This window comes from Equus przewalskii, chromosome 30, assembly GCF_037783145.1.
Source record: "Equus przewalskii isolate Varuska chromosome 30, EquPr2, whole genome shotgun sequence".
NCBI lineage: Eukaryota > Metazoa > Chordata > Mammalia > Perissodactyla > Equidae > Equus > Equus przewalskii.
Genome location: NC_091860.1, coordinates 1,954,150 through 1,970,520, shown reverse-complemented (window position 1 = coordinate 1,970,520; position 16,371 = coordinate 1,954,150). Strand labels below are relative to the sequence as shown.

Below are 16,371 nucleotides of genomic sequence, written 5' to 3'. Positions count from 1 at the left end.
ATGCACAGGTCGTGATCTAGGTGGGAATGACCAAGACGGGAGAAAACTCACTCCATTCAGGACAATGTAGGGACTCGGGGAAAAATCCTTCCTTTGTAAGGCAGATTAATATTCCATCATATGTATAGACCACATTTTGTTTATCCATTCATTTGTTGATGGCCCCTTAGGTTGCTCCACCTTTTTGCAATGGTGAATAATGCTGCTATGAACATGAATGTACAAATATCTCTTTGAGAACCTTCTCTCAGTTCTTTTTTTTTTTTTTTAAAGATTTTATTTTTTCCTTTTTCTCCCCAAAGCCCCCCAGTACATAGTTGTATATTCTTCGTTGTGGGTCCTTCTAGTTGTAGCATGTGGGACGCTGCCTCAGCGTGGTTTGATGAGCAGTGCCATGTCCGTGCCCAGGATTTGAACCAACGAAACACTGGGCCGCCTGCAGCGGAGCGCACAGACTTAACCACTCAGCCACGTGGCCAGCCCCCTTCTCTCAGTTCTTTTGGGTATATATTGGGCACTGGAATTACTGAATCATATGCTAATTCTATTTTTAATCTTTTGGAGAATCACCATACTGTTTTCCATAGCAGCTGCACCATTTTACGTTCCCACCAACAGCGCACGAGCATGTTTCTCACCCTGCAGTCTGATCGCTTGGTTTGCTGGTGTGGAGTTGATTAGATGCAGGAAATCAGAAGGGATCAGCAGGTGAAGTACTCGGTGAAGTATCATCTGGTAATCTAATGTTGAGTGACAAGATTCTAAGAAGCAAAATATTACTAGATTATTATAATATTCAATAATGAATACTCTTCATGCTGCTCTAGAGATGTAATGAAAAGGTTATGTTTGATTTCCATTGTATAAGGAGGCAGGCATCTACATATGGTTTAGAAAGATATCCAGTGATAATCAGTTATGTAAGAATTGAAGTGTTTAATTTAATTATTGTTTCAACAATTAAGAGTTCCATCAAGAATGGTGAAATTTTTCAAAGGACTGGTCTTTAAGGAAGTAATTTTCATTTATCCAGAAATTTCATTTCTATGGAATGGAGCCATTCCCTGTGATGCCACATTAGTGGGACATTACTGTTTCTGTATATAATAATGAATTAGGGGCCAGCCCCATGGCCAAGTGGTTAAGCTTACATGCTCCGCTTTGGCAGCCCAGGGTTTCACTGGTTCGGATCCTGGGAGCAGACATGGCACCGCTCATCAGGCCATGCTGAGGTGGCGTCCCACATAGCACAACCAGAAGGACCTACAACTAGAATGTACAACTATGTAGTGGGGAGCTTTGGGGAGAAGAGGAAGGGGGAAAAAAAGAAGATTGGCAACAGATCTTAGCTCAGGTTCTAATCTTTAAAAAAAGTAAAAATAAAATAATGAATCATACAGATGCCTTTCCAAATATAAATCATGATGTAATAAGGGAAAGTACTAAGCTAAAACTATACTTTCAGTTAATAGCGTTTGTATGGCTGTGAAACATTTATTGATTAAGGAAAGAGGGAATCCATCTAGCTAGGAAGAATCTTGTGGAGTTGAATATTAACACATCTGTGAAATAGGATTCTTGAGGGTGGAGATAAAATCAGAGTTTCCAGGATGCCGCAGGATTCCTGAAGTTGCATCCTTCCTCCTCTCATCTCATCTTTTTCCAACCCAAATTACAAGCCAAACCAGTGAAGAATGACCAATCTAACGATGAATTACCATTTGGGGGCATATATTGAACTCGTTTGTGTACAGAGCGCTAGGCACCTGAAGGAAGTTGGGAGGTGACATACGTCCTGAGGAGGGTCATGACATAGTTATGACACATAAGAGGCATTGTTACAGTGTGTGCTGGGCTGCACACGGGGGGAATGGCTGGGAGTCAGGGAGCCTTGCAGCTGCCCACCAAGAGCTGGCTGCCGAGGGCGGGCTTGTCCAGAGGCCACACCGGCAGAGGCACGGCGGTGAGTGAGCGCTGTGGACGAGTGTGAGAGGGGCCAGGACAGAGGTCGCATGGAGGGGAGGGCAATGTGTGAGTCAGGAGTCGGGTCAGAAAAGTTGGTCAGGCAGGGTTCCCCAACAGAGACTGAGGCCGGCGAGACAAGCATGCTCAGGGAATCCACAGTGATGTGAACAGAAGGTACGGAAACTAAGACTGAACAGGTCATTCACAGTTACAACGCGGCTCGTTGAAGGGCCTATGGGGCAGGCCACCAGCTGTGAGGTTATCATTCTGCACTTTGAAATGGGAAAATGCTGCTGTCACTGCGGGCTGTGCCTCGTGGTTCCTTTGAAAGTGGGTGTGTTGTTCCTCCAGGTTCACGGGTGAGGACACTGGGCAGGATCCCAGGCCCCTTGGCCACCCCAACATCAGGAGCTGAGCCGGCACTGGCCTTCACAGCCCTGGAGCTTGTGGCCACCAGGTGAGCCTTGGTCCTGTAATTTGCCAGTGCTACGAGTCTTTCTTCCTAGAAGAAGGTTTTGTTTCTAGTAAATGTATATGTTTTAACGGGCAGTGGGCTGTGGGGACTGGAGGGTAACTTGTACCAACACACACAGCAGAAATCACTGGTTACTCTCTGGTTTCCTCGGCCGTGTGAGCTTCAGCGTTTTAGGTTGGGGTTAGGGGTGAGGCCTGAGCTGTAGGGGCCTCGGTCCTTTGGAGCATTATTCAGAGGCAGCGGGTGTCGGGTCCTGTGCCTGGAGCCTTCTGCGCCAGGGGACAGATTGTACATCACCCTGAATTTCGGCATGTGCTGGACAATGATTTTTATCTAAAATGAAGGCATTCATCTGTTTTGTCCGCAATGGAGCAAGGGTTTTTCATGTATATTTGAACCTTCGGTGGAGATTTCAGAAAATCACTAAAATGTAAACCTATTGAGATTGTTTATGTTGTTTAAAGCTTTAAAAAAAATGACTAGATTGATAGAGAATGAGTCTTGGTCACATTGTATTTTTCAAGTGAAAGTTCTCTTCTTTGGTAGTTTCTAGTTAGTTACAAACAAAATAGCTCAAGGCACTGCTATATTCTAGAATGTTCAGCAAACAAGTGTAGTTTAGGATTTATAACAACAATTAATAAAGTACCAACGTGGAATGGGCTGGCCCTTCTGCATCTCTCAATTCTTACAGTGGGAGTTCTTGTAGAAAAAAGAACCTGGGAGCTCTAAGAAATGTCCTCTGGGTTCTAAAGAAAAGAGCAGAATGAAGCCATAAAGGTCAGGAAACGTTAAGGCTCGTTTCTCAAAATTTGCTCGTTGATGTGTCATCAGATCAGAATATTCTGAGATGTCTGTTAGAAGTGAATATTCCTGGGCCTCATTCTTGAACAATGAGTGAAAACCTTTGGGAGAAAAATCTGGGACTTTGCATGTCAGTCGAGCTCTCTAGGTGACTCTGAGCGCTCAGTGTGAGAGCTGCTGCAGCGGGAGAGGCCAGACCAGACTTGCTGGGGTCCGTTCCGCCTCACACGGCCTCTTGTGGACACTCCACCCTCTCCACGACCACTTGGGGAGGAATATTTCCCACGTCCCAAAAAGACAGATTTATGTTTATTCACAGCATTCCTTTTCAATAAATAAAAATATATCTGGGACGACTAAGGGGTTCTTACCTATGTGCTCATTGAACAACTGAGAGACAGTTGCTCTGATGTTGGGGAAGTTCGACTTAAGGCAGTGTTTCCTCAAACTCAAATAGTTAACTGGACCCTTTTAAAGAAAAACAGGTTGATCTTGGACCTACGACAAGGTTATTCTTTATAATGCTATAAATATGAGCAGATATCACATTAGATACAAACTACTTATGAGGATAAATCTTACTGATGTCTGAAGACAAAGCAAGATGTACAAATGAAATACAAACCAAACCACAAAACTAATAAAAACTCAAATGAACAACACTGATGTGAGATAGATGGTGGTGTTTGCTGAAACTAAATTGTATGTATTAGGTTTACAGCAGAAAAATGTAGCCTCAGGTCCAATTCCACTTTTGATTAGAGTAATGTGACTGCAGATGAGGCTTTGTTTGCTAAATCAGAATAATTAGACTTCATACTTACCCAAACTCTCTGTAGCAAACAATCCCTCAGCGCGGCTTGCCCGTAACTTTCAGACGCCGCAGTCCTCTAGATCAGCTTTTCTGTTTTTCTGTAAAGGGCCAGATATTAAATCTTTTAGGCTTTTTAGACTAAGAGGCAAAATTGAGGATATTATATAGGTACTTATATAACAAGAAAATATCTTGTCACGCAAATAGGGACTGCTGAATACTGTTATCAATCATGAGCGTATGATTTTAATTGAGAATATTAATTTCCTGAGGCATTTACAGACTTCTATTATATTCTTGCCTTGATATTTGCCTTTTAGCATGTTACTACGTTGTAGATTATTCACTTCAATTGAAGGTTAGGTGGCGGCTCCTCAGCTTCACAATTAGATGGATTTTGAAATATGGGACTTCCTTTGCATGTGCATTGAGGTCCAAAAAATCCTACTGGAACTGTAGGTTGAGCCCAGAAAATACACTCTCTGCAAATCTGTGTGGGACAGAGATCTCATTTCTCATTTAAATTTTTGGCAGCATAGGAAGTGAATAAAGAAATTGGATATTAGTTGTGATTCAAACAACATTAGTTGTCATCAAAATGACTTTCTTGCAGTATAAGTTGTGTGTATAAGCTCAATTTTGCCTTAGAGTTTTAGGCTCCATTCATCAAGAAACATTATCAAGTCTGCAGCACAAGCTTATTTCCAAAGCCATCAGAGTTCAATAATGGTGGTTGACGAGAGTCCTCATTAAGAAAAATTTCAACCTTTACCCCGAGCTGAAAAAAATCTCAATAAAAATTTACCACTGCTAAACCGTTTAACTCCTGTGTAGGAGAGCAAGTAAGGATTTGCTTCTATTTATGACAAAAACTCATGAGAGTGAAGATTATTAAGTGCATGAAAGCAGCTAATAGTTCAAAAACACACAGTAGTCAAACCATTTCCTCAGAAGTACCTGCTGATGAATAATACAATGAACACAATGAAGTCTTTAAACACTTTACATTTTTAAAAACTTGGTAAATTTATCCAACTAAGATTTTTTTCTTTCCCACATACATTTTTATCACCATCAGTTGTAGCTCATCTTATCAGATTCCACTTCAGGTTGTACTGAATTAATGTTTTCTCAACGTCTTTGAAAATGTTTTCCATCATAATTGTTCCACATGGACCACAGAGAGGTAAATCTCAGTGACCCTAAGGTCACGAAGTCTGGCGTTGACTCTTTGAGTAAACAACAACTGAACGGTATCAGAAATACCTGTGGACTTATCGAAAGCCAAGGAAAACCACTCAGAATCACTTGGCTTGTTTTGAAAATGACTCTTGATGTTTCTTCCTATGTCTTCAAAAGTTTGAGTAGCTTTTTGCCCAGAAGTTAATAGTCTTAAACCAGTTTATTTTCTCTGGATATATTTCTTTGGCTTCTGGAATTAAATTTGATTTAATTAACTCATCATTGGTAAATGACTTTCTTTATCTAACAAATAAGCCATTTGGACACTTACTTTGGTTGCAGCTTCACTTTTGAAAATTTTTTCTGAAAAGAATTCAGCTCTGATGAAGTATTCCTTCTTAAACTTTCTAATTTTTCTGACAACTGCTTTCCTGTGAGTTGGGAATATTGTTATGAGTGCTTAGTCCAGTAATCTTGACATATATTGTATTTTTAGCACAGCTATAATGCCATTTCATAACAAACAATTCCTTGTCACCTAATTCAATGACAAAATAATCCATAGTCCTTTACGTCTTGAAAGCGTAATATTTGAAGTTTACTTTTCTCTCCATTTTTGCCTTGACATGATGGGCATGCACTGGTAATAAAAAATTTATAAGATGTCATGTTATGGCAATATGCATAGCACTCAAAATGCTGCTGAATTAAAACGGGGCCGCTGTGGTTTGCAGTGGGCTGAGCAGCTGCGTGAGGCAGTGGGGCAGCATGCCAGTCCTCGCCCCAGCACTCGGCCGTCACGCAGTGTATGGTGCGGAGGCAAGCGGGCTTGGCTGTGTTTCAAGAAAGCTTTGTTTCTGGACACTGAAAAGGATTTCATCATTTTCACATCACAAAATATTATTCTTTTGGTTTCTTTTCCAACCATTTGGAAATGTGAAAACCATTCTTAGCCTGAGGACCACAGGAAGGCAGGCAGTGGGTGGTATCTGGCTCACAGACTGCAGCTTGCCAGCCACTGCCCTAGATCTAAACTCAGGCTTTTAAAAAAATTATGACTTTAACTTCTGTTACCCTCCCAGGGTGCGGTTGTATTGTCAGCCTAACTCCTCAAAGTAGAAAAAGAAATGTGGTCTCCTCTTAAAGAAATTTCAGGCATAATCAACCAGCAAAGATTTTTTTAAAGGGACCCTGAGACATCACATTGATGTAGGCAATCACTTGCTCTTTGCACTCCTAAGACCATCTTCTACTAATGTCCCAGACAGAAACCCAGACTCCCAGGGTCAGAGAAAGCACAGTCTCCACGTCAGAACTGAGCATTTGACGAGTTTGTCCTTTGTCTCTCTACTTCCACTTCCACTGCCTTTTTAAAAAAAATTTATTTATTCATTTTTTTTTCCGGATGTACATCATAATATATTTCGAATTCTGTGTAGATTACATCATGTTCACCACCCAAAAACTACTTATAGTCCATCCCCTCACATGTGAGCCTCATCACCCCTTTTGCCCTCCCCTCTCCCCCTATGGTAACCACCAATCCAATCTCCATTGCTGTGTGTTTGTTTGTCGTTGTTTTTATCTTCTACTTATGAGTGAGATCATATGGTATTTGACTTTCTCCCTCTGACTTATTTCACTCAGCATAATACCCTCAAGGTCCATCCATGTTGTCACAAATGGCTGGATTTCATCATTTCTTATGGCTGAGTGGTATTTCATCATGTATAAATACCACATCTTCTTTATCCATTCGTCCCTTGATGGGCACCTGGGTTGCTTCCAAGTCTTGGCTATTGTGTATAATGCTGCAATGAACATAAGGGTGCATGTATCTTTATGCATTTGTGTTTTCAAGTTCTTTGGATAAATACCCAGCAGTGGGATAGCTGGATCATATGGTAGATCTATCCTTAATTTTCTGAGAATATTCCATACTGTTTTCCATAGTTGCTGCACCAGTTTGCACTCCCACCAGCAGTGAACAAGGGTTCCCTTCTCTCCACACCCTCTCCAACATTTGTTGTTTCCTGTCTTGTTGATTATAGCCATTCTGACCGGAGTGAGGTGATACCTCATTGTAGTTTTGATTTGCATTTCCCTGATAGCTAATGATGTTGAGCATCTTTTCATATGCCTGTTGGCTGTCCATATATCTTCTTTGGAGAAATCTCTGTTCAGATATTTTGCCCCTTTTTTAATTGGATTGTTGGTTTTTTTGTTGTTGAGCTGTATGAGTTCTTTGTGTATTTTGGATATTAACCCCTTATCTGATATATGGTTTGCAAATATCTTCTCCCAATTGTTAGGTTGTCTTTTCGTTTTGTTGATGGTTTCCTTTGCTGTGCAGAAACTTTTTAGTTTGATGTAGCCACATTTGTTCATTTTTTCTTTTGTTTCCCTTGCCTGGTCAGACATGGTACTTGAAAATATGCTGCTAAGACTGATGTCAAAGAGCATACTGCCTATGTTTTCTTCTAGAAGTTTCATGGTTTCGGGTCTTAACATTCAAGTCTTTAATCCATTTTGAGTTGATTTTTGTGCATGGTGTAAGGGAATGGTCTACTTTCATTCTTTTGCATGCTGTCCAGTTTTCCCAACACCATTTATTGAAGAGACTCTCCTTTCTCCCTCGTATGCTCTTGGCTCCCTTGTTGAATATTAGCTCTCCATAAATGTGTGGGTTTACTTCTCAGCTCTCGATTCTGTTCCATTGATCTGTGTGTCTGTTTTTGTGCCAGTACTATGTTGTTTTGGTTACTATGGCTTTGTAGTATATTTTGAAGTCAGGGAGTGTGATACTTCCAGCTTTGTTCTTTTTTCTCAGGAATCCTTTGGCTATTCGGGGTCTTTTGTAGTTCCATATAAATTTCAGGATTCTTGGTTCTATTTCTGTGAAAATTATTGTTGGAACTTTGATAGGGATTGCATTGAATCTATAGATTGCTTCAGGAAGTATGGACATTTTAACGATGTTAATTCTTCCAATCCAAGAGCATGGAATATCTTTCCATTTCTTTGTGTCTTCTTCGATTTCTTTCAACAGTGTTTTATAGTTTTCGGTGTACAGATCTTTCACCTCTTGGATTAAGTTTATTCCTAGGTATTTTATTCCTTTTGTTGCAATTATAAATGGGATTGTATTCTTAATTTCTCTTTCTGCTACTTCGTTGTTAGTGTATAGAAACACAACCGATCTTTGTACGTTGATTTTGTATCCTGCGACTTGACTGTATTCCTTTATTGTTCTAAAAGTTTTTTAGTGGATTTAGTGGATTCTTTAGGGGTTTCTGGATATAAAATCATGTCGTCTGCAAAGAGTGACAGTTTCACTTCTTCTTTTCCAATGTGGATCCCTTTTATTTCTTTTTCTTGCCTGATTGCTCTGGCTAGGACTTCCAATACTATGTTAAATAATATTGGTGACAGTGGGCATCCTTATCTGGTTCCTGTTCTTAGATGGATAGCTTTCAGTTTTTCTCCAGTGAGAATGATATTTGCTGTGGGTTTGTCATGTATGGCCTTTATTATGTTGAGGTATTTTCCTTCTATACCCATTTTATTTAGAGTTTTTATTGTAAATGGATGCTGTATCTTGTCAAATGCTTTCTCTGCATCTATTGAGATGATCATGTGATTTTTATTCTTCATTTTGTTAATGTAGTGTATCACGTTGATAGATTTGCAGATGTTGAACCATTCCTGCATCCCTGGAATGAAATCCACTTGATCATGATGTATGATCTTTTTAAAGTATTGTTGTATTTGATTTGCTAGTATTTTGTTGAGGATTTTTGCATCGATGTTCATCAGTGATATTGGCCTGTAATTTTCTTTTTTTGTGTTGTCCTTGTCTGGTTTTGATACCAGGATAATGTTGGCTTTGTAGAATGAGTTAGGAAGCCTCCCCTCCTCTTCAATTTTTTGGAACAGTTTGACAAGGATAGGTGTTAAGTCTTCTTTGAACGTTTGGTAGAATTCACCAGGGGAGCCATCTGGTCCTGGACTTTTATTTTTTGGGAGGTTTTTGATTGCTGTTTCAATCTCCATACTGGTGATTGGTCTATTCAAATTCTCTACTTCTTCTTGGTCCAGTTTTGGAAGGTTGTATTTTCTAAGAATTTATCCATTTCTTCTAGATTATCCAATTCGTTGGCATATAGCTTTTCATAGTGTTCTCTTGCTACCTTTTGTATTTCTGAGGTGTCCATTGTAATCTCTCCTCTTTCATTTCTGATTTTATTTATTTGAGCCTTCTCTCTTTTTTTCTTGGTGAGTCTAGCTACGGGTTTGTCAATTTTGTTTATCTTTCCAAAGAACCAGCTCTTGGTTTCATTAATTTTTTCTATTGTTCTTCTAGTCTCTATTTCATTTATTTCTGCTCTGATTTTTATTATTTCCTTCCTTCTGCTGATTTTGGGCTTTGTTTGTTGTTCTTTTTCCAGTAGCTTTAGATGGAATTTTAGATTGTCTATTTGGGATTTTTCTTCTCTGTTGAGGTAGGCCTGAATTGCTATAAACTTCCCTCTTAGAACTGCTTTTGCCGTATCCCACAGATTTTGGCATGTCGTGTTTTCATTTTCATTTGTCTCCAGGAATTTTTTGATTTCTCCTTTGATTTCTTCATTGACCCAATCGTTGTTCAGTAGCATTTTGTTTAATCTCCACATTTTTGTGGCTTTTCCAGTTTTCTTCCTGTAGCTGATTTCTAGTTTCATACCTTTGTGGTCAGAAAAGATGCATAGTATTATTTCGATCTTCTTAAATTATTGAGACTTGTTTTGTGGCCTAATATGTGATCAATCCTGGAGAATGTGCCATGTGCATTTGAAAAGAATGTGTATTCTGTGGTTTATCGATGAAATGTTCTGTATATATCTCCTAAGTCCATCTGGTCTAATGTGTCCTTTAAGGTGAGTATTTCCTTATTGATCTTCTGTTTGGATGGTCTATCCACTGGTGTAAGTGGAGTGTTAAAGTCCCCTACTATTATTGTGTTACTGTCTATTTCTCCTTTTATGTCTAATAGTTGCTTTATATATTTAAGTGCTCCTATGTTGGGTGCATAGATATTTACAAGTGTTATATTTTCTTGTTGGATTGTTCCCTTTATCATTACATAGTGCCTGTCTTTGTTTCTTGTTACAGTTTTCGTTTTAAAGTCTATTTTGTCTGATATAAGTATTGCTACCCCTGCTTTCTTTTCTTTGCCATTTCAGGGAATATTTTTTCCATCCTTTCACTTTCAGTTTGTGAGTGTCTGTAGGTCTGAAGAGTGTCTTTTGTATGCAGCATATACATGGGTCTTGTTTTTTATCCAATTGGCCACCCTACAGCATTTGATTGGAGCGTTTAGTCCATTGACATTTAAAGTGGCTATTGATAAATATGTATTTATTACCATTTTGTCACTTTTTTTTCCTGGGTGTTTTAGTAGTTCTTCTCAGTTCCTTTCTTTTTCTCTTGCTCTCTTCACTTGTGGTTTGATGGCTATCTTTAGTAATATGTTTGATTTCTTTTGTCTTACTTTTTTTCCTGCTTGTTATAGGTTTCTGATTTGTGATTACCATGAGGATCCTATTTAATATGCTATGCATATAACAGTCTATATTGAGTTGATAGACTCTTTAGCTTGACCTCTTTCTAAAAGCTCTACTTTTTCACTCCTCTCCTCCCATATTTATGTTTTTCAAATCATTTATAGTCTCTTGTTTAGTGTGTGTCTATCCATTACCCTCTTGTCATTGAAATAGGTGATTTTAGTATATTTGTCTTTTAACCTTCATATTATCTTCACAGGTAGTTGATTTGCTGCCTTTACTATATTTTTACCTTACGAGTGATCTAATTGCCCGGTTTTTTGTTGTTGTTGTTATAATTTTTTTTTTAATCTCTATTTGTGGTCATTGCTTTCCCACTTAAATAAGTCCCTTCAGCATTTCTTGCAGAACTGGTTCCTTGGTGACAAACTGCTTTAATTTTTCTTGTCTGGGAAGCTCTTTATCTCTCCTTCCATTCTGAATGACAGCCTTGATGGACAGAGTATTCTTGGCTGTAGGTTTTTTCCTTTTAGCACTTTAAATATGTCATGCCATTCTCTTCTCACCTAGTAGGGTCTCGGCTGAGAAGTCCACTGATAGCCTGATGGGCTTTCCTTTATATGTCACTTGTGGCCTTTCTCTTCCTGCTTTTAGGATTCTCTCTTTGTCTTTAATTTTGGACATTTTGATTATAATATGTCTTGTGTGGGCCTCTTTGGGCTTATCTTGTTTGGAGCTCTCTGTGTTTCCTGAACTTGGATGTCTGTTTCCTTCCTCAGGTTAGAAAAATTTTCATCTATTATTTCTTCAAATAAATTTTCTGCCCCTTTGTCTCTCTATTCTCCTTCTGGGACACCTATAATCTGAATGTTAGCACACTTGATATTGTCCTAGAGTTCCCTTAGACTGTTCTCGTTCTGTCTAATTCTTTTTTTTGTTCTGCTTGGGTGATTTCCTCTAGTCTTTCGTCTAGTTTGCTGATCTGTTCTTCTGCCTTCTGATTCTGCTATTGAGTCCCTGTAATGAATTTTTCATTTCCAGTATTGTATTCTTCATTTCTGATTGATTTTTTTTTATATTTTCCAGCTCTTTGCTGATGTGCTCACTGTGTTCATCCAGTTTTCTCCCCATTTCTGTGAGCATCCTCGTGAGATTTTGTTGGAACTCTTTGTTGAGTAGGTCACTTGTTTCTGTTTCATTTAGTCCTTTTTCTGGGGTTTTGTCCTGTTCCCTTGCTCAGAAAGCATTCCTTTGTCTCCTCATTATACCTCTTTCTCTGTGCTTATTTCTATGTATTAGGTGAGTCAGCTATGTCTCCTTATCTTGGAGAAGTGGCTTTACGTATGAGATGCCTTATGAGGCCAAGCAGTATGCTTCCCTCTCGTCACCAGACCATAAGATCCAGGAGTGACCCCTTTGTGGGCTACTTGTGTCTTTCTGCTGTGGCAGGGTTGCTCCCACTGCAGGTACCCAGGGAGTCTGGTCTTTCCTTCCCTGGCCAGCTGTTTGTAGAGCTGGTTTGGGGAGCCTCAGCACCATTGGCTACAAAGTCTATCAGCACACTCCTATTGCAGTTTTCCTCTTAATTGGGTTGGTTCCCAGTGTAGCTGGTTGCTAGGCTCAGGGGCTTACAGTTGCTATAGGCCTCAGGCCTACAAGGCTGTTGTCAGTTCTCTTAGGAGTGCACTGAGTGGGGCTGGCCCTAGGCATGGGAGCACTCAATTGTTTCAGGCTTTGGAAGGTGGGGCTGATCCTTTTTATGGCTATTTGTGAAGCACAAGTCTTCTGCTGCTGATAAGCCTCACCCCCCACAGGACCACCTACACCGTCAACACAGTCCTGGTCCGTGCACACTTCTCAACCCCCTGGAGCGTACTCTGATGCCGCACTGCAGAGGCCCCCACCTCTGCCCCAATGCCCCCACAGTTCACCTGGTCCTCACACAGGCCCTGCCCCACAGAGGCAGACACCCTCGCCTGCCAGTAGAAGATCAAGGCACCCAGTCAATGCAGGCTGAAAAGTAGCCTGAGGGCTTGCTGTTAGGTGGGGCCAGTCCCTAGGGCGGGTTGCCTGCCCTGGCTGAACTAGATTAAATCTGTGCTCTAGTGGGCGTGGCAGACCCCCGGGCCAACAAGCCAAGGGATGAATCTCAATGGCACCCACCAGGGTCTGTGTCAGCATGCCTGGACCAGCTCAGAACAATGCCCCCCACCAATGTCTCAATCTCCAGAGAGGTCCCTCCTCTCACCAAGATGCCCCCAGAGCCCACCAGGTGACTCTCGTTTCACCAGAGGACTGTCAGCCTTCTCTCTGGTGATTTTAGGTTGCTGCAATGAGTGAGTTTGTGCGTGGGCCCTTTAAGACCCGGATCTTTCCGGCTTTCGGCGGATAGCTTTTCTGGGGTGTCCTCGCTGCAGTTAATAGCCAGGGAAGCCAGACAGTAAGACCCTCTCGGTTGGGCTGAGTCCGAAGCATGGTTATAGTCGTATTGCCCCAGCTCCGGCCCTCACTCCTCCAGGGAGGGCTCATATCTTAGGGTGGCTCCTGCCTGGCCAGCTGAGAAGCTCCGCTGCTCCCAAAAGTGGTTTTTTTCCCTCTCCAGCAGGAATTTCTGCCTCTTCTGCCTTCGTTAGGACTGTCCCTTGTTGTGGGGGTTCTTTTTATCCAGTTTTCAGTTTTCAATCAGGGGTAATTTTTCCAAAAATAGTTGTAACCTGGTTGTGTTCGTGGGAGGAGACGAGTTCAGAGTCTTCTCACGCTGCCATCTTGACGAGATCCGAATCCTTCCACTGCTTTTTCCTGTTCTTTTCTGAGCCTCCTCACCCACTGTGGTATCATGCCACCTGATGGCTCCTCGCATGACCAAGCATCTGAGAAACCAATTCCTGCTGACTCCTCTCCGAGTCTGTTTAAGACAGGACTTCAGAGAGAAGAGAGTCTGGACTTACGGGTTTCCCTTTAGGTCAAGGCGTAGAGCAGAGCCTACGTGTGAGACCCTCCCTCCTGCAATGCTGGCCGTGGTCCCGTCCCCGAGCCCTGCTCCAGAGCGGACTGAGACCTGCGTCCCAGTACTCCCACAGCGCCCCTCCCCTCTTGGAGTTGGAGTTGGAACTGGAGTCGTGTGTCCAGTCTAGGACCCAGATCAGGGAGTAGGTGGAGAAAGCATCCAGTTGACAAATCCTAAGATGTAGGTTTTACCCTAAGATAAGGGTTCCAAACGCTAGATGTGCATGAGGATCTCCTAGGAAGTTTTAGAAAATGTAAGTGCCTGAGTCCCACCTGAAGCGCAATCAGATGGTTTTCCAGGGTTTAGAATCACTGCTCAGTTTTCATCAGTGGGCACGACCTGTCACCAGGGCATAATTCCCTTCAATATACCCAAATCTTGACTAAGGCCTCACTGAAGGGACTTTGGGGATCCCTGAATTACCTTAGAACCTGATAGTTACCTTTGAAACTCATGGGACCCCTGCGGGGCTTGGTGTGCAAGAACCCAATAGCACGAGCGTCACACCTGAACTGTCACAGAAGGTCCAGACCAGTCCATCACAAGCTGTGGATGTCATGGCTTCATATTGGGACTGAGGAGTCGAACAGTCTGGATTATCCTGGCATTCCCTTTTCTTTAGATTCTCCACAGAGCCTACTGAGGAAACACTGTACTGTCCTCGGGCTTCTCTGAACCAGTCTTTCCTGGGAAGAGTTCTCAAGCACCTGGACCCAAGCATGACTTGAGAAAATATGTAGAAATAGAACATAAGAACATATTACTAGCATTGTAAAGGGTTAGAACAGTGTGAAGAGGGAAGAGGAGGAGGAAAAGGAGGAGAGGGGAGTGGGGGGAAGGGAGGAGTGGGGAGGGCAGGGAGACAGAAAGGGAAGGCAAGAGGCAAGACGCATCATTAAAAACACAGTTGTTGTTTTTTTTTTTGAGGAAGATTAGCCCTGAGCTAACTGCTGCCAATCCTCCTCTTTTTGCTGAGGAGGACTGGCCCTAAGCTTACATCCGTGCCAAACTTCCTCTACGTTATATGTGGGACGCCTACCACAGCATGGCTTGCCAAGCAGTGCCATGTCCGCACCTGGGATCCTAACTGATGAACCCCAGGCCGCTGAAGCGGTATGTGCGAGCTTAACCACTGAGCCACTGGGCCGGCCCCTAAAAGCACATTTTTCTATTCTTAAAGTGGATGGCGAGAGGAGCTTTGTGTCTCTGTTTTTAAGAATGTTGAAGATATGCTTGGGAACTGTCCACAATGAAAGTCTTAACAGTTGAAGGACTAGGAATGCATTGAGAGTATTAGGAGACTGGAGATACATGGCAGTGAAGATAATAATGTGAAGAAATAATTTGGGGAATATTGTGTACTAACCTGTTTATTTTTCCTCAACAGAGAAAAAGTTAGATAAATGGAGAAGAAAGTTGGAGCTTTAGAGTTTCTACAATAGTTTTGGTTGCAGATCTCTGGGTCATATCTATTGTTACATATTAAATTTAGGTTTGCAATTTTTGTTCTGAAATAATCTATCTTCTTGGAGGCATTCTGCCTATAGTGACCCCCATGAGTACTGGATCCTCACCTTGTGCAGCCAGAGTTGAGAAACACTGCAATAGAGCATGAGAGAACAATGGCAAAGAACTCAAGATACTGCTCCTAGACTTGGCTTTAAGTGAGGATGTGAGGATGGACAAACGCATCACATCACTAAAGTGGGACACATGGGTGCCTTAAGTTAGCTAATTTTTCTTAGTGGTCCAGGAAAAAGTGGGGCTTTTCAGGGATGGTTCTCCAAAGCCTATAGCGTCTAAGACTCAGGAGCATGGAATAGGTCAGGTGAGTTGGTTAAGGTTGAGGTGGACGCTCAGCAGCATGTCATTGGCATGCTCACTTTATCCCCACACTGTCAAGGGTCCACCTGCTGGAAAGGTTGTGACCCACACTGCTGATGACACCCCTACTCTTCACATGCTACAAGGATAATTATTTTTTTAAATCGAAATGACGTAAGCCATCTTTGGGTGGTTGTGGAGAAGAAAAGATGACAGAAGAGGCTTTACACTGTCTCCAGATAATTTCTTGATGAGAAATTTAGCCTGCTTCTCTTGATTACTCTGTGGAAGGATTCTATGTACTAGGTTGATTTGAAACTCTCTCTCATGCACGGACACAAGCACACAGATTCCTTATTCTATTGCTAACCCATATAGAGGATCCTCTTGTGCGGAACTAACAATATTTCTCACTGACAGTAAAGGAACAGAACAGAATGTAACAAGAGCCCTAGTGGAGGCTCAGCCGCAGAGACAGTCCCTCCAGCAGGCGGTGGGTGGAGAATCACTGGCATCAGGCAAAGTCTTATTTAGGATTATTGTTTTCTACTCGAGCATTGGCAAGTATTTGTTGATTTGATTGGACTGGAATTCATTCCACTTTCTAAGGCTTTCATTGTAAGATGACATATTGTGTGTTAACAACAGCATAGAGAACAGCCCTTTCCAGAAGAGGGTCGTTCCAGCCTCACCCTAGGACTTTTGTGTCAGCAGTTGGAAAGCCCTTCCTGTGGGTTCGGCTTACATATTCAAAGAC

The 16,371-nt window shown here is 41.7% G+C and overlaps 1 protein-coding gene and 1 long non-coding RNA gene across 3 annotated transcripts in view; one reads left to right on the top strand and one right to left on the bottom strand.

Moving 5' to 3' along the window:
• Positions 1–247: 247 nt before the first annotated feature.
• Positions 248–14,513, bottom strand: LOC139080535 (uncharacterized). Its single transcript, XR_011535106.1, has 3 exons — positions 14,298–14,513; positions 4,069–4,156; positions 248–761 (listed from the first exon to the last, which is right to left on the bottom strand). It is a non-coding gene; the product is annotated as an uncharacterized lncRNA (long non-coding RNA).
• Positions 1,835–16,371, top strand: part of CCNY (cyclin Y) — a 318,347-nt gene continuing 303,810 nt past the window's right edge. The window contains exons 1-2 of one of the 2 annotated variants that reach the window (XM_070601618.1): positions 1,835–1,963; positions 2,317–2,422. The gene's annotated coding sequence lies outside the window, so the exon portion shown is untranslated. The remainder of the gene's footprint in view (positions 1,964–2,316; positions 2,423–16,371) is intronic. The other variant, XM_070601616.1, reaches the window with a different exon arrangement.